The sequence below is a fragment of the Struthio camelus genome, chromosome 3 (assembly GCF_040807025.1).
Source record: "Struthio camelus isolate bStrCam1 chromosome 3, bStrCam1.hap1, whole genome shotgun sequence".
NCBI classification, from domain to species: domain Eukaryota; kingdom Metazoa; phylum Chordata; class Aves; order Struthioniformes; family Struthionidae; genus Struthio; species Struthio camelus.
Genome location: NC_090944.1, coordinates 23,019,224 through 23,044,931, shown reverse-complemented (window position 1 = coordinate 23,044,931; position 25,708 = coordinate 23,019,224). Strand labels below are relative to the sequence as shown.

General features: G+C 38.3%; 1 long non-coding RNA gene across 1 annotated transcript; it reads right to left on the bottom strand.

Annotated features, from left to right (window-relative positions):
• Positions 1–3,395: 3,395 nt before the first annotated feature.
• LOC138066549 (uncharacterized) lies at positions 3,396–13,556 on the bottom strand. The gene is made up of 5 exons (XR_011139861.1): positions 13,478–13,556; positions 12,252–12,302; positions 10,300–10,382; positions 4,748–4,829; positions 3,396–3,823 (listed from the first exon to the last, which is right to left on the bottom strand). It is a non-coding gene; the product is annotated as an uncharacterized lncRNA (long non-coding RNA).
• Between the last annotated feature and the right edge of the window lie 12,152 nt (positions 13,557–25,708).

Here is a 25,708-nt window from a genome sequence, read left to right as displayed (position 1 = left end):
CCTCTACTGAAGTGTATGCAACCACTGAAGTCTGACCATATCTCCATTCAAATGAGAGGGAAAATGTCAGATGTATTGCGCTAAACAAGGCCCAGCGATTCCACATTGAAACCTAATGAGAGCAATATCTATACCTGCAAGCCTGAAAGCTTTCCTTCTCTTACATCTTGCAATCTATATTCTTCCCATAACACTGTGAGCATAAAGAATTTGGAGGCTAAATTGAGAATTATGTTCAGATATCACCTTTATTTAGAGGAATGAGCTTTAAATCGTATAACATTTACCTAGTCCCTGTTGCTAATTGTAATAAATAAATATAATAAATATTTTATATGTTCTTTCTTACACTTAGTACTTCTCAAGAGGAAGAGAGCTTGTAAAATCATTTACAAGTTGCTGCTGGTATGTAAAGGAACACCTATTTAACACCAAACAGGACACTATACAACAGTCTGAAACAGCACTCTATTTCTTCATTGGATACAGTTTTGGTTACGCACCCAATATATCTGCTTTACTTCCTGACAGAGTACTGCAACACTGAAGCTTACTGTACTATGTATGGCAGAAAATAGCTGTTGCTTAATCTGCTGATACAAAAATACAAACAGCTTCTCACATTATACAGCTGCTGAAATGCGATCAAATATTTCCGAACTTAGCTCCTCATAAATAGGGAGGCACAAGGAGATTCTGAAAGAGCCGTGTAGTGCAAGCACGCCTTCAAGAGACAGACCCAGGCAATCCTGTGAAATGAACCTATGAAGTAATGCGGCAAAGGCAGAAGATACTAATACATTTACTTACCTTAAATAGCACCTCACTTCCTGAAAATGCCACTAATATCAATGGGGTATTTCTGAAATAAGGTACTCCTCAGCAAGAGTAAAGTTACAGGTATTTACTGCCGCAGAAATAATAGACTTGTGATTAACAACCAGGGCAGCCTTTCAAATCAAGCAAAAATTTTTTTTTAAAACTACTGAAAAAGAGGTAGGGGTCAAGGAAGCAAATGGGAGGATGGGGAAAGTGGGAGGCTGTGCAATCCTCAAACTACTCTTCTCCCATCTCCAGTTTGTTTCATATACTTCTATTCTTTAGCTCCACTTTCCCTTCTCCATCACCACGTTTTCATCTTCTCCCTACTCTTCCAGGCATTGCTTCATTTCTCCTCTTTGAGCAATCTCTCATTAGAGTCCATGGATTTCCCTTCTTCCAGTATTCTGTATCCTTATCCTTAAATGAGTGGTAATCTAGCATTTATCTCATTGCTATAAAAAAAAAAAGTCTACAAAGATATGTAAAATGCAGATGGTTGGGTGAAAAACAGTTTGGAGATAGATTAAGGTTTTGGTGGGTTTTTTTGTTTTTTTTTTTTTACTTTTTTTGGTGTTGTTGTTGTATTTGGGTTATTTTGCTGTTGCTTTACTGCTTCTACGTTTTTTCTTTCCCAGGAGCCAGAATCAGGATGGAAAGAGGCAATAACTGGCTATGACCGGATTCACACAAAAGGCCTCAGGTACTTACCCTGGGGAGGAAGCAGAGAGGCAGAAAGGAAGAACTTTACACAAGATTTAGCTCTGTCTTGAAAGTGCTGAAAACCTGTTCAGCTTCTTACTTTACTGAAATATATGTATCAGCTTCCTCAATACAACTTAAATCAGATATGAAACAACAAATGGAAAACTCTGCCCATATATTCCATCTTATCGGAAGAGTGCCTATTGTCTTCAGGACACTATTTAGAATCAACTAAATAACAAAGAGGAAACCATTTGCCATTCATGACTGCAGTAATCACACAAGATTCAGTGATATTGAGAGATCACAGTATTCATTATCAAATACTGTATTTTCATTAAAGCATCTTCCATACCCAGAAGTATACATTAATATATTATTACAATAATATTGGCAGTTGTGAATTTTAATTAAATTTCAAACTTAAGGAATAATTTTTAAAGACTATTTTTACTACTCTAGCGCTTGTCGTTTATCATGTTCGATAAAGAAGAAAGCTTAAAAAAACATGAAAACCCCACAATATTTCCATCTGAGGCTAGGAGCTGCCTAATGGAGGAGACCTCTCAAAAGAGAAATAAATGTTTTGAAGAAAAACGTAAGCTTAATATTGTTTTTCAGATTGGCAAGAAACAGTTATTAGAACTACCTATCATAACAGCAAATAATATTTTCTTCTGCCAGAGCAGGAGGAATTTTCTCTGCAAGTTTTTACTGAAGGAGAAGGGAAGAACATCATGTTTTTTTTTCCCTGTTGAGACTATAAGACAGTAGGAAATTCAGAGGGTGCTGGGCTTCCTCCGAAGATCTCCATCTTCTAGCATCATTGTCACAAGTGTCAACACATGCTATTTTGAGGGCAAGCGCGAGAGAACGTGAGCACACGTTAGTCTTCCCCTTCAGTTGAGAGTGGGATCAAAGAAATACAGATACAGCAAAAATAACATGATTCAGATTCATTACCATTAGGTTCTCGAGGTTCATTTATCCGCTGGGTCTTTCTTGCGCTCACCCCTAATAATTATACTCTAATAATTTACTCCATATTTCAGAAGACAGAAAGTTTGGGAATTATTAAAGTCTAGAATGTTTTAGAATCCTTTGTTTGACAAATCTTTTGTGATCACCTCAGAAACAAACTAGCAATAAAATAATGCTGTCGGCTTTATTTTAGGGACCAGTGATGCGTTCAAGGACAAAGTCATTTTTTTGAAGATAAACTTATCATGCCTGTCTAGAACACGAAAAATGCTCTAAATGGCAAAGGTACAAAGTATTATATAACATACAAGACAAATACTCTGCTGTCCATTTTCACCACAGAAATAAAGGAATGTCAACATTACTACTAAGGAACAGTTATAGAATAGTAAGTTGCCTGGAAACAGATAAATATATTTAAGCTCTTATACTTTATTGATGAATCTACAGAGAATAACTGGAAAAGAGAAATGGGACTTTCATATGTGCTTGTTTCTGGACAGATAAAGAGCAGTCAGAATGACAGAATGAGAAATAGTTGGCTGTATTTATGGCAAAAACATTTTGCACTCCCCATCTCATTTAAAGTTTGTTTACAATTTTATCAGATAATATCAAATACTGATACTACAGTTTTTTGATATTTATCATTAAACAATTTTTAAAATTACATAGGTGCAGTACTTATATTTAAAGCATTCAGTTCACATCTGAACAACAATCTAATTGTAAATCCTGTAAATCATTATATTCACTGGTGACTATTACAGCTGCATAACAATTTATAGAGCAAATTATCCAGGTCAGCAACTACAAAACATCTCTACTAATACTGATACGACTTACAGAATTCTGGTTGCTTAATTTAAACATGAAGGAGCAGAACTAATGTAGATCTGATTCGTACTCTATAGCCTTTTTCTGCAGTATTAACAAACTTACCAGTCAGAAAGGACATTTCAAATTTTATAGCTGGCATATCTGACAACTTTTAACAAGCATGTTTGTCCCTCTTTCATTAATAGAGGCTCTATAAATCAGCTTGGTGCTTTGAGCATTCATTGACATCTCTAAGCTTCACAGAAACTCAAAGAAGGAGGGCTGGGTGGGACCTCGGCAGTTTGCGCAGTCCACTGAGGAGATCATCTGCATCTGTGCCATCCCTCAGAAATGTTTATTGTGTTCTTAGAGAAGGTCAGTGAGGGCGATGGCCCAGCCTCCCCAGGTACTCTGTTGCAGAGCGTTGTGGTAGGGGTAAAGGGAAGAAAAACACACAAAGAGGCCAAGGATGGAAGTGAAAGGAGTAGCAGAGGTACATCTGTCAATGAGAAACACACAAACTGGTGGGCAGGAGAAAGAGGGAGATGAGAGACACATATCTATTGAAAGAAGATTTAGGCTGCAACAGCGAGGCTTAATTACAAACAGTTTAGGATCTCGAATCAGCTCTGTTCCTGCTGTAATGATGCTTTCTTGAAGTCACGAGAAAGGCAAAAACAGGGTGGAAATGAAAAGCTGATGAACAGAATAATTTCCAATGCTAATCTGAATTAATTTGTTGTTCTATTGTTTTTTTTTAGATTCCTTGCTCAGATAACAAAAGGAAATACAAGTACAAGATCCTGTGTTTATAGTGCAGTTCAATTTTTGCTGATTTTAGCAGATAATTTCCATGGACTTTAAATAGGAATCATATCAGCTCTTTCAGCACAATGTATGCTTGAGAGTCATCTACGTTTTTACACAAGTATTTGAAAGCTGCAATGAGTTTTCAACACCAAGAAGTGCTAATCTGGAGGGAAAAGTGCAGCTGCCCTGTTCCCCTCCTGTAATTCTGCATGTGCACCCTACTCTTCTTACATGAGGTTAGGTCACCTTCTGACCTTGCTATGAGATCTGTATATGTAGGGAGAATGCAACATTGAAGTTAATTCCATTATGCAAATGCGAAAGGAAAAAAATTGCTGTTAGTAATTTTCTAATGATATATTTATGTTCTAAGAAATTAGGTTTCATTCATAATTCAAGAATACAAATACATCATATCACCTAACTCTAAATCAACTATGCACTGCTAATAGCAGTTCTGCACTTCAACAGGATCTGCCACAGGAATGAGGGATACAAGATTAGGACCTATTTATAGATCCTATTTTTGCTAACAGAATGTAGACCTAAAGGACAGGTGATCAGGTGCTGTGTTACTCCAAGATAAATAGAAGGGGATTACACAGCTACTCACGCTTCTCCACAGAGCTGGATGAAAGAGCATCCAAGTAATGCTCACGCAGGTCTGAGAGGGTGCAGTGCTCCTAGAAGTTCCCCTGAGCCAGGGATGAAAAGAAATATTGGCATCAATTTGAGAAGAGCTCCAAACATGGTTTACATAATGCTTACACAGGAAGCTGTGGTTAAATTCTCTCCTTCCCCATTTCTCTCCAAGCTTTATTATACACTTACCCAAGGCTGTGAATTTTCAGGAATAGTTTAACGTTACAAGGTGAGGGAAAGACAAAGACCCTAAACATACAAAAGTATTTTAACCACCAGAGTTTGATGATCCATCAGTTTGGTAGGGTATTAATGAAGTCAAGGGGTCTATTTATGCTTGCTGGAGGTCAAAAAAATGTTAGGAGCATTCTTGCCTCAGGACAGCAAGTGGACTTCACAAACTAAACTGATAAGAAAATAGAGAAACTTTGTAAGCTCAGAGGAGAATTTTAGCACTTCAGTGATCCTGAAAGCTCACAGATATTTTCCCGTGTGGATTCAATTTGCACCCAGGATGTCTGAGCATAGAACATCAGTTCAAGGATTCGTGCATATACTTTCTCCTCCCAGTGCAGAAGTCATTTATACAGCTGCTGCTTGGGAAACATTCAATAATCTTTCATTCTGAAAAGTCATAAGTGGCCATTGAAGCCAAGAAGTCATTTTTGGACATGCACTGCTATTTTACTTTGGCTTCTGCACATTTTATACGTACATGTGAGGTACAGAAAAAGCTTTGTAGTGACTTTGTTATGTTGTAAGAGTGGAAATTCATGAAATAACTGGCTGCAATTTTAATGCCTCTTAATTCCCAAGACAGAACACTAACAGGACAGATGCAGTCAAAAGATTGAAAGTGAACGAATCTGGAACTAAAGCAGGGCCTAACATATGGGAATAGATAAACCTGTCTATAGAAAAGAAGGACTCAGGGAATATTGCCAATAATCGGCTGAAACCGGCTCTGCTCACAGCCTTGAAATGTATATACTGTCTGCTCTCCAAGCTTTTCCTTCAATTTGATTGCTTCTATTTCCAGTCCAGAAAACCAATCAAATGCCAAGATGCTATTCTTTTGCATTTTTTTTACCCATCTAGTAACAGGATAACCTGGAAATCTTATGAGAACTGTACTTCAGTTTGGCAGACAGACACGGTTCAAACAGGGCCCGGTCTAAAACCCTGAAGTCAGTAGGAAAGCTCCTTGTGCCTGAAGCCCAGACCAAAAACACATTCAGAAGTCCCATGCCTGCATATGGCTCCAATGGTATAGTTGATCAAGGAAGCATGATGTGACTTCAGTCAGGCTCCAGCTAGGATGAAGCATGCTGTAGGGATCAGGGATAAATGAAAACCCAAATTTATGAGTGTTTTTCCAAGTCAAACAAAGCTGCTGAACTTTCTGGGATTTTCTTGGCACTTCTAGTGCTACTGGGAATTTGAATGGTGTCTGTCCGAGGATAATTGACTCCCTGTCTATGCTATTGTGATTCTCCAGAAAAGCAGCATTTTTCTCAATCTTTCCAGACATAATCACGTTCTTAATAGAGACTAGAAAGAGCAGGAAATGCATGGAAAGTTCTACAAGACCTAGATTAATGTCCATTAAAAAAAAAAATCTGGATCACCTCAACAGGTGATGACCCAGTTATGTTAACAATTCATTACAGGATTTTATTCTCTTTATTTACACAGTGAACTCCCATTTTCATTTGAGTAATTCAGCCTTAGCAGGAAAGAGAAGATTTACATCTCTGATTTTTGTCATGCATGTTTTAAGGAAGAAATTAGCCGTACTATACAAAGGCAAAAGAACTCAAAGTACAGAAGTAAGACTATGCTGAAACGACAGTGGTATCATAGCAGGGAGCTGTTACAGATACAAATCATGTGTTATTTTTAAACTTTATGCATTGTTAAGGCAGGCCACGATTCAACTGAGAGGGCAGAAATTTTCATTTGCTTTAGTTTTGCCATTTCAGTAAGTTTGCCACCACTGATACACTCTTGAAAAGAAAACTCAGATCATTTAAAGGTAATTTTTCAACAATTATTCCAGTCAATATATTTGATTATTTTGAGTTTGAAAACTGCACTGATCATGAAGTGAATTAACTTTTTTTTCCTCAGTATCAAACAGTTCATTAAAAAGCTTACTAATTTTAGAAGTCTTAGACTACTGTTTTCTCCACTGTGACCTGAATGAGTCAATCTATTTCAGTTATTCTGATTAGCATTTCTGTGTCTAGACCATAGTGTTTGGATCCCTTGGGAACACTGTTTTGGACAGGGGGAGGAGAAAGGCAATTGCCTTAACCAGTAATTTCTGCTAATTCAATTTTGCTAATAAAATTCTGCAAAAAAATTTATTTAGTCAACAAAGCAACAGTTTATTGTTGGCTTTGAGGTACAAAAGTTCTAAATATTTTTCCTTCTACAGAAATCTAAATAGAACTTCACCACAAACACATGCATTTATTGTTAAACTGTAAGAATGCCCAAAACATGCTTGGCTTTTATGGTTTTCCTTTTCATGCAAAAGAAAATAAAGGGAAAACAATGAAATTAAAACTCCAGTAACTGCATGAGATAAGGAATTTCTTATGTCCCCATGGGCATCCAGACCAAACACCATTATTTTTATTATGGCATTGCAGCAGATTGAGCACTGGGTAATTTGCCTTTTCTCTCAACTGAATTTTTTTAGCTGGGGGCAGGGAAGAGGTGGGAAGAAACTAACTTAACATTCATAACGTCCTCATGATAAAGAACTCCCAGAAGGCAACAGCTGTTTAGAGAAGAGAAAACATGCAGCTTCAGAGGCCATCCAAGCAGAGTATGTTTTTTCCCCTGATCTATCACCTAGAGTAACAATGAATCTAAAGACACCACATGCAGTTGCTGACAAATGCCAGAAACGCACTAAAAACTGCAAGGGTATGTACGTGTAGAGTGATTCCAATTGCTTGCGTTGCAACACTCAGTCCTATGAATGTTGTGAAAGTTCGTGTGTGTTACGTGATAAAAATTATGAAAATTGTTTAGTTTAGGAGAGAAGAAAACATGAGGAGTTCAACTTTTAAAAATGGAGGATCCCACAAACCACATTTGCGTTTGTGTCCCAAAGGTGGGTGGAAATGAGACTCATCCAAACTTCACTTGGTACTGGATGAGAAGCAGGAAACCAGATTTAAGATAAAGGCAGGTGAATGAGAGACTGAAAGGCAGAAATAAGCCAAATCCCTTACAAGGAGACAGAAAACTCAGAAATAGCTGGCTAAAGCAAATGGCCTGACGGCAACAGGAGAAGGCTTGGCCACCAGCTCCCCAGGCTAGCTTTAGACCTAAGACTGAGGAATTCACCCCGGCAAGCAGGGTCATTCAGTAAACTCCGAAGCCCAGCTTCTTTATCCACAACACAGCAGATAAATACTAGCTGAGAAATACTGAAGCATCTAAAAACCAGTTATTAAATAAAATCCAGAATTACACTTTAGGGTTTAGCTATTCTTTACAAAACCTCATTTCTTAACTGACTATATGTCTTGCCAAAGCAAATGTTTTTTTCACTCTTCAGCTTCTCAAGAAGCATTCCTGGGGTAATTTATTTTTTATACTGTCTCAATCTAGGTATGTCCCCAGTGAGGAAACTAGGGAGTATAGGCAACATAGGGAGTTTATACCCTAAAATACGGCTTAAGTCTGCACTAATCACTGTGGGTGCTGGTGATAGCAGCTGTTGGATTTCGGGAGAGTTTCCCTAAGCTGGCTCACAGCAGCATAGTACTTTCAGGAAATAAGTACAAGAATGTGTCATGGCTCTGGGGAAACACCAAAAATACTAATCTGCAAGAATTTTAATCTCCAATTTAGGCTTACCATCACTTAACAGTTAACTAAACATTCAACTAGAGGTCTCAGCATGCTTATAACCTAGTGAGCTTTTGTTCTACTTGCTCTTATACCAACCTCAACTTCATTGCTGCACTGTTAAAGAAGGACATAGCTTATTTATTCTCTATACTAAATCTCAGTTTAACGAAGCACTCCCGCACAGATTTTTAAGGAAACAGGTACATAAGCTGAGCATGTTGCTGAGCACTTTGCTAAATTGAGGCACAAGGCCTCCTAGGTAGTGAAGTCAGTGCAGCTTCCAGATATTGAGCAATCACATGAGTTTTTGCAGTTCTGATTGCCGCATGCTTGTATTATTTGGACTCCAGCCTGTACTGAGGCAGAAGAGTAGCCACTCTTCTTGGCTAAGGACAGGATAGCTGATTTTCTGAAGAGAGGTGAGGGTGGGAGAATAGAGAGATGTTCACATTAGTGTGTCAGGAAGTCAGATGACAAGAGTTTCTGTAAGGGCTGACAAAATTATAGGAAAAAAAGGGTTGGAAGGTACCTCTGGAGGTCATCTATTCGAACCTCCTGCTCAAAGCAGAACTAACTTCAAAGGTAGATTAGGCTGCTTAATACACTAACATCAGAGAGAAAGACTGCCCAGCCTCTACACTACAAAAGGAATAGAAATGGCAGAAAATAGTAACGTATATTCAGCTAAAATCCATGACTTAATCTTAGAAGTTTTTTTTTTTTTTAATTTCTTTTGAAAACTGGTTTGCAAAGTATGAGAGAAGTTCTCCCTGTGACACATAGCATATCATCATCTATAACTTCACCCTTTGTCTTTGCCCGCTTTCTGCTAGCAATGTAAGTAATGAAGTGAACTAAGAGGAAGACTGGGAGCTAGAAACTCCTTGGCTCAGACCTGGCTTTACCACAGTTCATTGAGCAGTCCTAGCAGTCCACTGCAACTACAAACAAGCCCTAGCTAGAATATAAAATCCTCAGTTGCCCAAAGCTTGGCGGTTTGCATTTCTCCTCCCTCCTCTATCTCCTGTACTTTAAACCTATTGCTACCTATAATACAGTGATTTGCTGGCTTATCCTTCACAAACACCATAGTAAGATATACTGTGTAATAGGGAAATGCAAGTCAGTAGTCTAGCACTGTACAAAATGGAGTAGTTTTTAACAGAAACTATATTGCCCTTCTTGATGTTTCCCTCACTAAAAATGTTTAATCTTATCTGTATGACAGTTTACTTCTATTTTCCTGAATACCATGGGAAGGTATTAGTAACCAAAATGTACCTAATATACCCACTAGAAATAAGCAATAAATATTGAGCAATATTGCTAATAAAAATTTATGGTATAAACCTTATATGAATTTAAGGTTTGAAATATAAGGATTTAAACTTTATGCCTTTAGCAAAGTTAGGGCACGAACCACTCTACCCTGGGAGTGACCCTATGACTCAGGAAAGCAGTTCTTTCCTCAGCTCTTCCTTACTCCTAGCACACGGTAATTCACTCCTGACCCACTCCATTTATAAAATATGACCCACTCTATAATGGCTTATTTGGCCATTTTTATAGCCTTATGCTTCGTCTGCATTTTCTAGATATTTTGCAAATGTAGAGTACAGAAAAGTAAAACCGAGGACTCCACTTACCTACCTGGAGCAAAAATCAGGTAGTTGAGATAGATGAGATATGGACATATACTTTCCAGGCAGGTCAAGAAGTAAAAGTCAAATTAACTGGAGCAGAAGAGAAGAAAAGAGATCATATTTAACTACCTGTTTAACAAAGCAGAAGGAAACAAAAAATAGCAACAACCCTGAGTTCCAGAGTGCAAGCAAATGAATAGTAGAAAACTACATAACTGAAAAGTGAGAAAATATAAAGCCATAGAAAGAAATATAAAATTACCCAGAAAAGAAAACCCAACAATACAGAGCATTTTAAGCGTTTCACAAACAAAATATTAATGAATTAATATTAATGGATAACTTACAGAAGAGAGCTAACACTTAATAATGATCTCAGAGAAATACAAGATTTTTCAACCATTAAAAAAAAAAAAAGACTATCCTAAATTATTTCACCTGACTTTCAAATTGATGATTCTTCCTCTACTAGAAGGAATAGGAAAGTGTATGATGAATGTTTTCTGCGCCACATTTAAATGAACCTTTTCCTCACTGCAGATCTACTTCTCCCACTGCAAATTAGTTTGACAGGTTCCTGGCATGGCTTCAGCAACTTTGCGTTTCTCTGGAATTAGCAAAAATGCTAATTTAGGTAGTTTGCTGCTAGTGCAAATTTCTTAGCCTGGCTGAAGCTCCAAGGCTATTTGAGATAGTATCATATCAAAGAACAAAGGGGCACCTGTCATGAGCCCCAAGCTAAGGAAAGAGATGGCACTTGAGGAATTAAAATGAGATTTCTTTACACCACATGTCTAGCACAGTAAGTGGAGTGCATTAGGAACAACTGGGATTGCTAGCTTTAAGTCGGAGTGGAGGGGAGGAGGGAAGAGGGAGGGAAATGTGGTGCATTTCTTTCAAACTGCTTCCAATGAAAGGGTGGGGATGGGCTTAGATAAGCTTCCTGATCCACTTCCACTGAGGCACTGGAAACAATGGAGCGGCCGAGCCGTTTGCGGGCAATGGGACGTGTACATCTGACTACACCCCTTCCTCTTGGGTGATGTTATTGCTGCACTCATCCGGACAGCCCTCAGCACGAGACCAGACTTGCAGCACGCTGTGCCCAGAGCTGACAGCAGTGAGAATGCAAGTAACACCGTGAGCACAACGTAGCAATAGTGAAAAAACAATTTAGCAAAAACCCTAACAGCAGGGTGACACAAACAGCTTTCCTCAACCTCTGACGGGTCTAACAGATTTTCAGTACCAATCTGCAGTTCTGCCTGTAATCTTTTCAGATTATCCTAAACGAGAGACTTGAAACAGGTTTATCCTGAAAGTTGGGCCAAACCAGTTTATTATTTTTTTAAATCCATATCACAGAGCTTGAACCCCAGGCAGGGCGATAAGGAGAAGTTGGTACTCCATCCACTATAGCAGCCTACAGGATTTTGTATGAGCAAAGCCAGGCTGCACCCATACTCACCGCCTTTGCGCAGCACCATAACGTAGTGCACAGCAAGCTCAGGGCTTTCCAAATAGCTTAGATATTCGTGGCAACAACCCAGATTACAAAGCAGGAAGAAAAAAAACCCTTCAAACTAAATAGTCAGGTGTTTTTCTTACTTCAGGCTCTGTTATTGAGGTAAGATTGTCCAGGCTGGAGAGTTTTAACCCTTGCTGGCAACTCACATGGATATTTTCCGATATGTCTCAGATATTCATATCCTCTGAAACTAATATGCAAAAAAATCTCAAAATAAAATTACCAGAACCTATACCTCATCATTCTCTATATGCAAAAATCTCCTACCATAAAAGACTGAGTTACACTCAGTAGCTAGTATTTCTTAAGGATGTTTAAACTTGCTGAGGAAGTTACTACTCTTTCTGTCACTAGTTGAAACTAGAATATTTTAAAAGAGCAATGATGAAGGGAAAGAAAGACTAAAAAATGACTGCTTTTTCTTCCATTACCTGCTGCAGCTCCTCCAAAGCATCAATAATATGTGCGGGCAGAATTCAAACCTAAGGCAAAATGTCATAGTAAACCAAATTTAATCTCTGACCGTTTCTACAAACACATGATATGCCAGGGGTTTTCATTAAACAGCCAATTACTTTGCCAGTTTGTCAAATAAAAATGAAACAAAATATTTATTCTATCATTAGAGTTCCACAGGCATCCATCAGACAGAACAACAACCGCTATTTCAAAAGCACATATACACACACACTCAGTCCTGAAGCTTCCTTTAAAATTTCATATTTCAGCCATCATTTTCAGATGGCAGATTCACAAATCCCTGGGAAAAAGGAGGCATTTCCATCCTGTACAATGCTTACTTGCACTGTGGAAATCTCTTGCCACAGGAGATGTTGTGTGATGATTTACTGGTTCAATCTCCAGGCTGCACAATGAGGAAGAAATAAATGAGGGAAGTATCACTACATTCTTGACCTGTTCTGATATATTTTCCTATCCATCTGCTGTTGGTTCCCAGATACAAGGAAGGGATCTGGATGGAGCTGTGGTCTGCCCATGACCATTCTTATATTACATAACAATATCGCCTCAAAGGAAATTATATCTGGCCTTATGGTATATAATATCCGATCTATTTTAGATCATTCTACTTCACTGTATATTTTATTTTATAATCAATGTGAAACCCCTGATTCTCAAAGTTTCAGAATCTTGTTGTGATCAGCTTGAATTCAGTCTTTATTTTCAAGCCTTCAGTCACCTTTCTGTGACCTTACCCAAAACTAAAGCGTTACATACGGGGATTATATGTTCATATGACCCAACACTTATATCTGTGATGATTTTAGATAATACCGTGTTTGTAAGAGATCTAATCCTCATGTTTTGGGACACATGGCAAGGACTTACTGCCTGATACCAGAAAGAAACTTCCCTTTGGGCAAGAGATGATATACACGTCCCTTTGCAGGGATTTTGTCATTTCCTTCCAAAGCACCATGAATTAACATTAGAAAGGAAATACTGCAAAATCTTACTTTTCCAAGGAGTAAAAGATAAGCTTGCCAATGTCTCAAGAGACTGAAATAGAAGACAAAATCCTACTATACAAAACAAGATGTAATTTTAAGATAGACAATGCAAAGTCAATACTGCTTCTGCAAAACTGCCAGGCACACGTGATCTCCAGATCTACTTGGAAAGAGCTCTAACTCACCTCAGGAAAGAGTGTGGAAAAGTCTTCCCATTATTGAGGTCAACAGAATGATAATGTTGATATTATTTCTATGAAAAAGGGAAAATAGAGGCATTGTAAGTGTCTAAACAGTCCCTTGACAAGCCATATGGAGGCCTTGTGGAGAGTCTTCAACATAACTTCATTTGTGAAACAGGTTGGAGAAGCTCTACAGAGAATGGTTTCTATTATATGGCAAATTACATGTTATTATGAAAGCATGAAGAGGTTCTTATTACAAATCATACTGTCTTGGAGGAGTGAATTTGAATATAAACTGGTGCAAGCTCTTTAGGGCATTTGGTATGCAAACTTGTTATAGGGCAAGTTTAGGGTTATATCTGAAACTACTTCTAGGAAAATGAGTTAATAGAAATATGAAATGAATACTTCGGAGTACTTCTGGATTCAGAAACCTATTCTCAAATAAGCTTATAAGCATTCTGGCAGAACCTGTAGATGCCACATGGCCAAAGTCACTATTAGAAGAGAAGATTTCTTTATTAGTAGGGAAAAAATAAATTTCAAAGCATTTCTAAAGAACATAGAAACCCTCTGTTTACTATCTAGAACTGAACTGCCAAAGCCAAAATCTAACTGGTAGCCTTGAACCAAAGCAAAGTTTGTCTCTGAGAAACTCTGAAAGGAGAATAATTGCTAGAACATAGCATCAACTTTAGATGTTAACAACCCCCCTGAGAGAACTCTTAAACCAACAGCTTGGAATGGAGTTACAGGTTATTTTACCCTATAAACTTGTTTCTAAATTCTGTAACCTGTTATTTGATGTTTATCTTGGTAGAAGAAACCAGTCATATTTAACCTTTAGCCTTAATTTGCAATAAGCATGAAGCAATATCCATAGTCTACTCCATCCTAGAAAAAGAGTAGAAGGTGCAGTAGATCCTTTCTAGTTTGTTGTGTCTGCTTGCTGTTAGAGAATTTAACACTGTACTACAAGGCCACTTGGGGACTGATTGCACTAAATGACACACTCATGGAATGTAACTTTTCCCAGCAAGTCATAACTCTTCAAAGGGGGTGAAAATAGTTCATGAGGCAGAGCGCACACCTCCTCATCTAACCTGAGCTGGTGTCCGTGCTTCAAATCAAATCAAGCAGGGATCTTGGAGTCTCCCTGGAGTCAAGGAAGCACTCAAAACACGAGGCTACTATGGACTAGCCAATTTTAAAGAGAAATATCATCTTGCGGCAAAGAAATAATCTCAATAAGGATTTGTCAAAACATACCTTCACACAAGGTTTCGGTTTCAACTCGTCAGCGTTTTCAAATGAAAACATGCTTTGTGGAAAAATGCTAGCCAGCTCTAGTTACTTTTCAGATCATAGGTGCAGACTAGAATGAGACTGAAAGCATTTCTAAGGAAAAGTCATCTACAGACAGATGGCTGAGCTGTGACCCAGATTCTGTCTACACCAGTGAAAATCTGAAATAACCCTGTGGAGTATAGAAAGATAAAAATGACTCTGGTACTTCAGCCATGACAGGACTAGCAGTTCAATAGTTACAGACTGGGATTTCTGTACTTCACTGTTACTTATGCATATTTCTTATGAATTCTGGAGGAAAGGTATAACTTTTCACACTTCAAGCAATCTTATTGGAGAGGTAGTGGAGGTAAAGATCGAGGTTGACGGTAAGGCCCAGGAACATGCCTTGAGAGCTAAGTAGCTCTGCCTCCAGATAACATCTGTCCAGAAAAGATCAATTCAAATAATTTTCTTCATTTTTCTGTGGAAGACTCATTGACAACTTGAATACAAAGAGACAAGCCCCCAGCTTTAGAGTAACGCTGGCTTAGTTTAATAAAACCAGCGATGGCAAATTGCTGTTTACAGTACCTGATGGTCTTTCAAAGCAAATTTATTTCAAAACGTAGCAGACACAGAACAGAATGAGTGGCATTACCATTGACCTTAAACTGGAGTACTGTGAAGAAGCTTAACACTTAAAAGAAGAATTTAACTTCACAAGTAAAAGGAAAAGCTGCATGTTTCTTGTGTCTATCAACTCTGCTTCTGTTCAATGTGCTGTGAAAAGCATTATCTAAATTGATATTATATTCTTCCGTTATAATAGTTGTATATCTCTATATGGTTTGGCAGTTGTTGACAACATTATATTTTCTTTGAGTAATTGAGACATGAATCAAAGACACCTCTTGCCAAAAAAAATTCACAAGAACTCCACTGCAATAATTACCCAATTTTAAAAAACTCCCCCCCAAAGCCCCACCTTTCTTTACCCTCCCAACTCCTCGCTAATCTGCCCAGATGATAGCTTTTACAGCTGAAAAAATATGGGAGGTAGGAGGCACATTTGTGCTGTTCCTTCCCAGATACCTTAAAATCTGTTTCTGTAATTAGGAATGCTCGAGTCCTTAGAAGTATAATACCTATTCCCTACATATTGCTCTCACTAGGCCCAATCCAACAAGCAAGTTTAGAGCGTGCTGACTAGATTAGACTCTCTATAGAAGGAAAGATGAACCTTTCTTTTATCTCTATTATGTGAGGAGTCTAGTTTCAGTTTCTGTGCACCTTAGAGGTAATTCTGTAATCCTAAGGCTACCATGGAAGAAGATTGCATGTCTATTCAAGAAGAATAGGGAAGCTGGGAGAGAGGTCAGCTTCTCCTTTTGAAGCTCTTTCACTCTGGCTTGACTAGCTAAATACTCACTGCAGCAAAAGAGATTGTGAAGTAGTGAGGAGGACTCTCAAATTATCTTGTTATGACAGCTGAGGTAGGACAGAGGCTGAGGCGCTGCTCCAGGCCCTATAAAACATACAAGTGCTAGGGGCAGCATTCAGATGGCCAAGGTGCCTGTAAATATGAGCAGGTTGCTACGCACCCACTGTAATCAGTAATGTCTAGAGAGAAATTTCAGTCACGTTAAAGCAGACACCTATCCTGATCAGCTGAACAGCTCTCAAACTTCACTGCGTATAACATAATCTTAGATACCAAGCTCATCTGCAGAAAGCTACTGAATCCTGTTCCGTAAGTCCAGCATCTCCAATGACTGCCCTACTTTTTACTCACTTTGCAGTTAGAGAGGAGGTAACACCACTTCCTCTTCCTTGTGCTGTTTGTAGAGACTAGTTTGGTATGTATGCTCGGAGAACACCTGCCAGACTAGGTCAGGAAGCAAAATAAGCTACAAGCACCCTACTTTGTGCATCTCCAGGAGGCTTCAGCTGCAGTTAGCCTCAAAGGTGTAAGGAATTTTTAGGAGGTGAGAAACAGGTTAAAATTCTTTCAGAGGTGTTGAGGCTAAATCTTCCCCAATTTGGCCTGCTACGGAGAAGAAAGAAGACATGGAGAAGTCACCTGACCAGACCATATAACACAATCTATTATCTGACCATAAATTTCTAAAATGAAATGTTCATAAGTCAGAGAACAGCAGTATTAGATTTGCCCATACATTTGTGACCTGATGAAGTTTTTATTATTTGGTCACATATTTTCTCAAGTATAAGTTGTATTTTACTATTGCTTCTAAAACTTTGTGTGTGATATTTATATTAATAGGTACTACATCCACAGGAAAATGATTCCATTTTATTAAATAATCTCCACAGGGTTTTAATTACTTTACACAAACATTCCTAAAATATCATTCAATATCCTTCACGCTATCCCTGAACAAAATGAGATGTTAGTAAAAAAGATATATCAACATCCATTTGTGATTTGCCCCCTTCATGGCTTTGGATTTTATAATTATTTGCAGAAATCCCCCAAAATAAAGCTAAATACACCACTGCATCTTATACTATCATATATTTTTTTCTTTAAATTGTGATGCCATGTAAATAGCACCACCATGTTAACACCATGGATGCACATCTGTTCTCATAAAGATTAGCTTTTCTTCCTACCCAGAGCAGATCTATCACACAAGATAAATGCTGTGAGGTTATGATTTTATAACACCTTTAAACTGTTCTTGTCTGTTGAGATACAAGCTTCATAGTGTACTCTGTGCAACAGCAATCAGTGTATGGTAAGAAAGGTAATTGCATATCCTCTGATACATAGGTGTAACAGCAAAGAAGATGAGAAATGAGAGATAAAATAACTGTTTTCACAGTGTTTTCTAACAATCCAAATCAAAGGGATATTTTCTGCTCAGTTCCACCTTCACGCTTGCCAGACCTCCACCAGAAAATACTATATGCAAACCACTTACCATTGATGACTTCAAACTACTTGAATTCTCTCTGTAGAGCTAGAGAAGGTAAAATTATTGCCATATTAAAGTAGGAATGTGTAACTAACATCCTTGGTGCACTATCTTAAACAAGGGGCTTTGGAAATATTAAGTTTTATTACGAAAATATAAAGCCTGGAAACAGAATTGATGGTTTCATCCACCCAAGTTTAACCAAGTAACGGAATAATCCAGCCCAGTTAAACCAAGTCTACCACTCGCTGCAAAATTACTCACTTTGGCTGTCTGGACATCAATCAGGGACACGTCAGAATGATTAAAAAAAGATACCCAGAAGAACACCTGCAAGCTGTGGGAAAATGGAACAGCTGCTCCACTGTCATTACTGAGAAAGGAAGCCAGCATATTTTGGTGTGAAACAATTCTTTCTTCAGATCAAAAGTAAAGCATAAAGACAGTAAGTTGTTTATGTAGAACTAGCATCAGTGCAGAGAGAGAGAGGGAGAATGCTTGGGAGCATTTTATCTGAATAAAAAAAAAAAAGAAAAAACTCAAACCCAACACACTTGAAAAAAACTCAAACCCAACACACTTGAAAACACCCCTGAAACGGAGGCTTCTACAATGATTTCAATAGACTCTTTGTAGTATTGCAAAGAAAGAAGAGAAGGAAAGTAGACTTTGACAGTAAAACTGGGTTAAGCACATTCAAACAATTTTATTCTTGTTCTTATTGTCTGTCATCTGAAACGTCCACTCTTTTTTTTCTAATAATTCATGTAGTAAAAAAATTCTGCTGATATTCAAACAGAACCCAAAATTACACACATTTCATCTAGAAGGTTTCCCAAGGGCCCTACATTACAGAGTCACGCTTCCCACCCCTAAAATCTAGCTAGTTCTGATGAAAAAAACACTGCAACTTAGGTGAAACAGCAGGTGAAGTCCTGTAGAAGTGTTAATTAGGCATGATTCATCCCAAACTTTACAGTATAGTAGGTCATATAAGTTTTTTAACAAACCTTTCCCCAGGAAAGAAAACTAAAAATGACTGGAATCATTTCACAAAGCATTGCAAGTTTTCAATATCCCCTCCTCAAATCTGTAAACCGTAGCCCAGCTGTTTGCTGCTTGCTGATCCTTCTGTGAAGATGATTCCACTACGGCTAAATTTCGGTTTCCTGCTACAAGCTTATGACAAGTTTTCTGAGATGACCGTTCTTCTTTGTGACCGGCTGGGAAGTAATTTCTTGCTCAAAGAAAAGATAAATTTGAGGAATGTTCTATCATAGGAATGGAAGAAAAAAAAGATATGAATATGATTTCACTCTATTTTCTACTCTTCTTTCTTTTTTTTTTAACCTAGTGATACACTGATATCTGCTGTACTTGAAGAGAGGGAAGAGGAGATAATGATTATGAATGTATTCAATTCTCTGCATAAATTGAACAAATGTTTACAGATAAAACTTAAACTTCCAAGATTTTTAGCACATTTGATAGAATAAGACAGGAGAGAAACCTATGGGTCTTTAGGTGGAAAAGGTTAGGTTTGTCAAGAAATTTAAGTAATATTTTAAAATAGAATTGGTATAGAAAAGAGGATAATGATGTAAAATGCATTTGCTGTGTGAGAACCAAAATACCCTGAAACTGAAAAAAGCGTTCAGAACCAGTAGTTTAACAGATAAACCTTTAATTAAAAAGTGGTGTTTCCAGATACCTGTGAAAATGAAGTACAGGCTTTATACTCAGCTTTAACATGTGTTATGCAACATGTCATCTAATTTAGATGAAACGTCCTCTTGCTTCATTACTTATTACAGTAAGGATATTTTTAAACCATCCTTAGCACTCAAATGGCTTATCTTTAACTAACTGTTTCACTCTTGGAGGTCCCACATACTTCCAACAAAAGTTAATAAAGGCAAGTTGTATTTCAGCTTTGCTTCTCCTACTTAACATTTAGATCCTTGTTTGCAATTTTTTTCCCAATACAGCTGTATATATGTTACCTACACAAGAATTTGTACATGCATACAGGTACCTCTGAATCATTATTTTACCACCATAGTAAACAAACACAGAAACAAACAAACAAACAAAAATAATAAAAAAACTTGATCACCGGTGCAGTGCCTTCAAGGAAGCATTGCTGGAACTGATCATCTCTAAAAGCTATATTACTCTGAATTGCTAATACTTGCAAGAATTCTACCATTTTTAGCTTTCCTTTTTGGATTACCAAACTTTGCTGCAGAGTAGATGTGACAGGACAAAGGGAAAAAGCTAGAATATCTTTTATATGATCACATTTTCACTGATTTTTTAATATTATAAAGAGATTTTTACAATTACTACTAATTTTAGCATCAATTCACTACTTTTTCCTGACAGTTTTAGATGCATCTGGTAAATTTACGCTTGGGCACCTCCATTTCTTGAGTCTAGCATAGCAAGGGCTGTGCCTACCTGCATACAGAAATGCATTATGGAGAGCTCACATCCACCTATCTTCACGTTGTTGCCTCATGTGGAGGTATCCCATCTGTGGCTGGGTTAGCTCTTGTCAGGTGCCCAGAATGAGACTCAAATTCATTCTTCTGCAGTCCAAAGCAAAGCCTTTAATCTTCCGTTCCACGCGTACTCCTTGGAGTAGAGAAAATAACTCACAGTGTCCTACAAAGTTATATGCTGTGTTGTTTTTAATTGCACCAGATGAAAACATTGCTTATTTTTGTGGATGGCCTTTGAAACCCACTCCCTAGGTACATTGTCATTCTTTGGGATCTCAGATGGCTCTCAAAGAGGTGCGCACATTACATTTAGCGGGAACTTATACTACCCCAGTCCGAGGTCTTCTCTAGCCCAGCACTTTGTGCTGAGTGATGGAGCCGGCTGGTTAACTTGCCTCTGGCTGCAGCCAAGCTGGGCATCGCAGAACTGGGAGGAGGAAGCTGCATGGGAGGAATCCCAGCCCTTGTGGGTCTCATTGCTGCTGCCTGGCCCTATCCTGCCTGGGCTGACCCCACTGAGCTGTATCCACTGGCTCCTTGGATACTGTCAGATGGCTGCTCTAAGAAGCATTCTGCACAGCAGTGCCTTCTGGGGTGCCTTCTGGTACCCTGTGGTTCAGTGCTTGGTTCTCTCAGTTCAACGTTTTTGATCTGTTTTGATCCTGACCCTCCTGTTCCCCTGCGCTTCCATGTGGCTCTCCCTGGGTCCATGTCCCTTTTGCCTCCTGTTCTGAGGAGCAGGAAAAGCAGCCAACACAGAAGCAGGGATGTCCTGCCCTCTTCTTGCTGCTCTGCATGAAGGCCCTGCTGCAGGCAGCTAGAGAAGAAGCAGTAGGAGGAGAAAACCCACCAACACAACACCCGACAACAGCATCTGTTCTCTCTCAAACAATGCTGTTACACGCCAGAAAATCCTTACATGTTAAATTTAGTCTGGGGGCACCAATGTGCACAGCTTCTCCTGTGTTTCCGGAAGTAACTGAGCCCGGTGAAACTTAAACAGCTACTCAGCTTTGAGCAGACAAACCCTCCACCAGTATCAGTGGTGCTGCCCTTGCACTCCAAGCTGGCTGCACGCAGAAATGCCACTGTGGATTGAGTCTGCGTGCACAATCACCACCCAGCTTCTCTTTCCAAAATTGTTTCATAGATCTTCATTTGCAAACAATGTTAATTAGACCTGACTCCTCTAAACACAGGCCAGCAATGACAGTGCCTTTGAGACCCCGTTTGTAGCAAAGGTGGAGGTAATCAGCCTCAGCCATAGTAACCTATTTCTAAGGAGGACTGTGACACATGCGCAGTTTTATCAACAGAGCAATAAGCTGTGTATTTGGAGTGCAGCACTAGGATTAGCACCAGCCTGTGTGTTAAAGATTGTAATATGTGTGGTTTCTCCTTGTGGCACAATGAATATTGCATTTCCTAAAGTCAGGTTAATGTGAGCATACATGAATATCTAATATAAATATGGCCTACCTACTAATACAGGCAAAACCTGAATATTCTGCACAGAGTTTAGCATAGGAAAATAATCCTGATTTCCTTTCTGTTCACTGTTAAATAAATATGCTTACTGATTAGACAGCACATATCAGCATCGTTAAATCTTATACACTCTAGTCCAAACATAAGGAAAAACTGCTGCAGGGATTAGTTTAGGCTTGATAAGAAATGAGAAAAAAAATCTCCAAAAAATCATTCTAATTTTCAAGTAGTTCCATAGCTAGTTAAAGATAAGCAAAACAGTTCTCTAAAACTCATCTACATTTTCTTAATTTTTTTTCCTTTAAATCAACTTTTCTTTGACCAATTGTCTCACCACCAATGACAGGAACTCCTAAACACTTAGTAGTAATTCCTCAGAATTATACAATGAAATATATTTTACTTGATAAGCTTTCTGATCTGGCTATATGACTTCCTTGGCCAGCTGCATTACTCTGAGCTATACGCTTTCAGATCTCTGTGTTCCTTTCATAAATCTAGTTACGATATGTTCCTTGTCACTACCTAGCCCTGTTCTTTGTACACAGAGCCGTACCCTAGAGGAATCCTATGGCCATAGACTTCCCTTCATCCTGGTATACAACAAGATTTCCACCACCTCTTACGTGTTTTCTCAAAGCTCAGCTCCAAACCAACACGAACCACAAACATAAGACACAAGAGCCTTAACAAAATCAGCTTATTAGTGTCATGCTTCCCGTTTCTAAATACTGAAGTTGTTTGCCCAAATGGCTGATTACTGAGTCACATTCCTCCTTCTCCATTGTGTTTATCAACTGTTTAGGCTACAACAGAAACTCCTTTAAGCATGACCTGGTCTCCTGAGGCCCTAACTCAGCAGCACACTCAAGTATGCGCCAGCACGCAGCCTTGCTCAGTGAAACGCCATCAATTTCTTTGATAACTACCACATAACTAGTACAATCAGCCCACTGAAATGGGACTGTAGTATCTTGCCTGCACAGAAGTAATGTTTTTCAGCCAAGTAAAAACAGGAGTATTCAAGTGAAAGCATGGTCATGAAAGATATAAATTGTTAGTGTGGGAAAGCACAGGGGAAAGAAGCCACATATTTATGAACGACTGCTTCTAATTAAAAATCATTGTCCTATTATAGACTTGGGCGGAGATGATTAAATTCAAGTTATTGCTATGAGTAAGGTCACTGGAAACCATATACTTCTAAGAAACACTACCTAGTGTAGGTTTTCCATAAGAACAATTATTTCCAGTAGTTTTGATTCAAACAACAACAGAAAGAATGACAAAGCAAAACCAGACAGGATCATGGACTTCAGTTATTTTATAACTTCTTATACAACTTATACTTTTTATACTTTTTATGCAACTTATAATTTCTGTTTAAATTCATCTCCCAAAGGTCCATGAAACAGCATTTAAAACAGAACTATTTAACAGAACTATTTTAAAACAGAACATATAAGGGATGAAATAATCTCACAACCCTGGATTTAGAGTTTCCTTGATTTCTTGCCATCAGTCAGACTGAAACATAAAAAGGCTGCCCAGATAAAAGACTGAAGAGCAGAGCATAGGTAAATATTCTATAAAATCTAAAAGAAAAAGTTCCAGAATAATTCCTGGAAGACGAGAGTACCTAGAGAGGAAAAGCCGAGGATGAGAGATTCAGCACTTACACCATTGCATATTTCAGAGTTCTGCTTCACAAGGCCAGTGTTAGGATCAATGTGCTCAAAATCCTGACAGAGATTAATGATTATTATTTAGTCCTGTTAACATAAAGAGGGAAAATATTATATGTGCATTTTTTATTTTAAGTGCAATTTATCCTTCATACAGGTTTCTGTCCATACAATAAGGAGGCCACTCAGGCTGCCTAAGGTGATAGCTCTCTTACTGTGTGATGTTTTTAGGCCGAAGCAGCTTTATAATAGCTTTTCAAAGACAGTTGGTAAATTTTCGTACACAGGGAAAGATCATATGAAGAAATTACCTTCTATTGTTTCTTATTTAGGAGTGTAACTCTCTAATGCAAGAAGCTTATGGACTGGAATGAGTAGACTGTATGTCCTTATGGTAAACTGTACAGACCAGTCTTATGTTAAATGAAATTTAAGGTTTTATCAAGCATCTGACACTAAGGAAAAATAGCCACTTCAGAAAAAGTGCAATTGATGGTTTGTAGAAAACAGTGCTGAGGGAAGAGCAAGAAAGTAGGAACCCTTTACGCAGGCAATACCTGCAAATTAGGATAAACAAAGTGAAGCCAAGTGTCACAATGGAGAAAAATTCAACACTAACTCTTAGTACAATACAGTGGCAAGTATAGTTAATATGATCGTGTAATGTACGAAAGAAGAGGCAAGAACTAGGGTTAGAAAGATGAGTACAGGAATACACAGTACAAGTGCGGTGTCCTTACTTTCTATCCTTGTTAGATTATGAAATCTCTCTCATTGCTTGATTTAACAAAACAAAACAAAATCTCAACAGATTAAACAACTACCGACATATTTTTACAGGTATGCAAATCCTGATTTAGGGTATGAAGCAAGTCTGGATCACTTCCCTACATCTCACCTGGACCTGCTTTCTAGGACTAAATAGGATGCTGAAGGCTGGAGAGGATATATGAAAGAACCATGAAGCGATGTCTGCAGTCATCAGTAAAGAGTGGTGGATCAAAGTAGTTTGGGCTGACTTCCATACCTCTATGATGCACAGCCTTCCTGGATTTTACTTTGAACTAGATTTAAGAGGGTTTCCAGGATCAAGTATCCTTAACACGCACGTGAAGCTGTCTGCAGGACCAGTTACCAGTTTGGACCTATGTTCCCCTAAGAAGCCAGAATGTACTTCAGAAATAACTGGAGCAGAGCTTCCAGATTAATTTTCTCCAGAGGAAACTAGTTTGTGAACACCGCCATTGCTCTGTGAACTCAGCACAGCAAGCGGAGCTGATCAGAGGACTGGCTGATCAGACGACTGGCTTCCAAACCAACCTAATCTATACGCAGGCCAGAGTGTTTCAAAGGCTGGGTAAATTGTCTTATGCTGAGCTTTAAAGATATTCCCTTAGTTGCCCAAAATGAAGACTGAAAGAAGGCTGGACACATTGTAAAAGTGGTATTCTTCTCCTTAAAAAGCTAAGTACTGAAATAGTCTTGATTCTATATGGGAAAAAGCTTGATTAAAGCCAGAAAATAGTTAAATCCTGATAAATTTAAAATTAGATGCATTCTTTTAAAATGATCTTCACTGTTGAAACAAACCATTAGATCCCCTGAAATTTACCTCGAGTAGTATTAGCTGTCTGATAGATCACATGAGGGTAGTGTAGAAAACTTTGTCAAACTTAGAGTTGCATGAGATGAAGTGCTTTCTACGCTCTCTGCATTTGAGTGTAGCTTAGACTACGCTCCTCTTTGGTGACTATAGCTAGACAAAATGAATTTTCACATTATGTCTTTAGATCCAAACTAAATGCCTTCTGGAGAGCATGCTTCTGAAAGCATTGCTTCATTGGGCCCTGCACTGTCCTAATGGCTTGAAGTAGTTTGTGACAGTCTGGTCAGACTAGATCTTGACTGGTCTCAGATCCCTTGAACAGACTGGAGCTTAGCACTGGATATATTTACATGTGGCACACAGGAATGACTGTGCATGTGATAGCAGGGATGGAGAAAGCAGGAAAGGTAACAGAACTTCTCTGCAAGGAGAGAAATGTGAACCTGTGACTCCTGCTAATCTAGAGAAAAGAATCAGCATATTTAGTTGCTCTTTTCAGTTAGCAGCACCTACATCCCCTTGACAACCTTACCTTGTTCCTGCATTTTATTGGCTTTATTTCAGTCATGAATTAAAAATGCTTCAAAAGCTCCTGTGTTCCATTTAACTCAACACAAGATTTAATTACAGAAAAGGTTTTCTTTTTTTATTTTTTTTTAAAAAAAAGAAAAGAACAGTTTCAGGTGAAGCTGAAGCTTTCGCAGTTACTCACATATCTT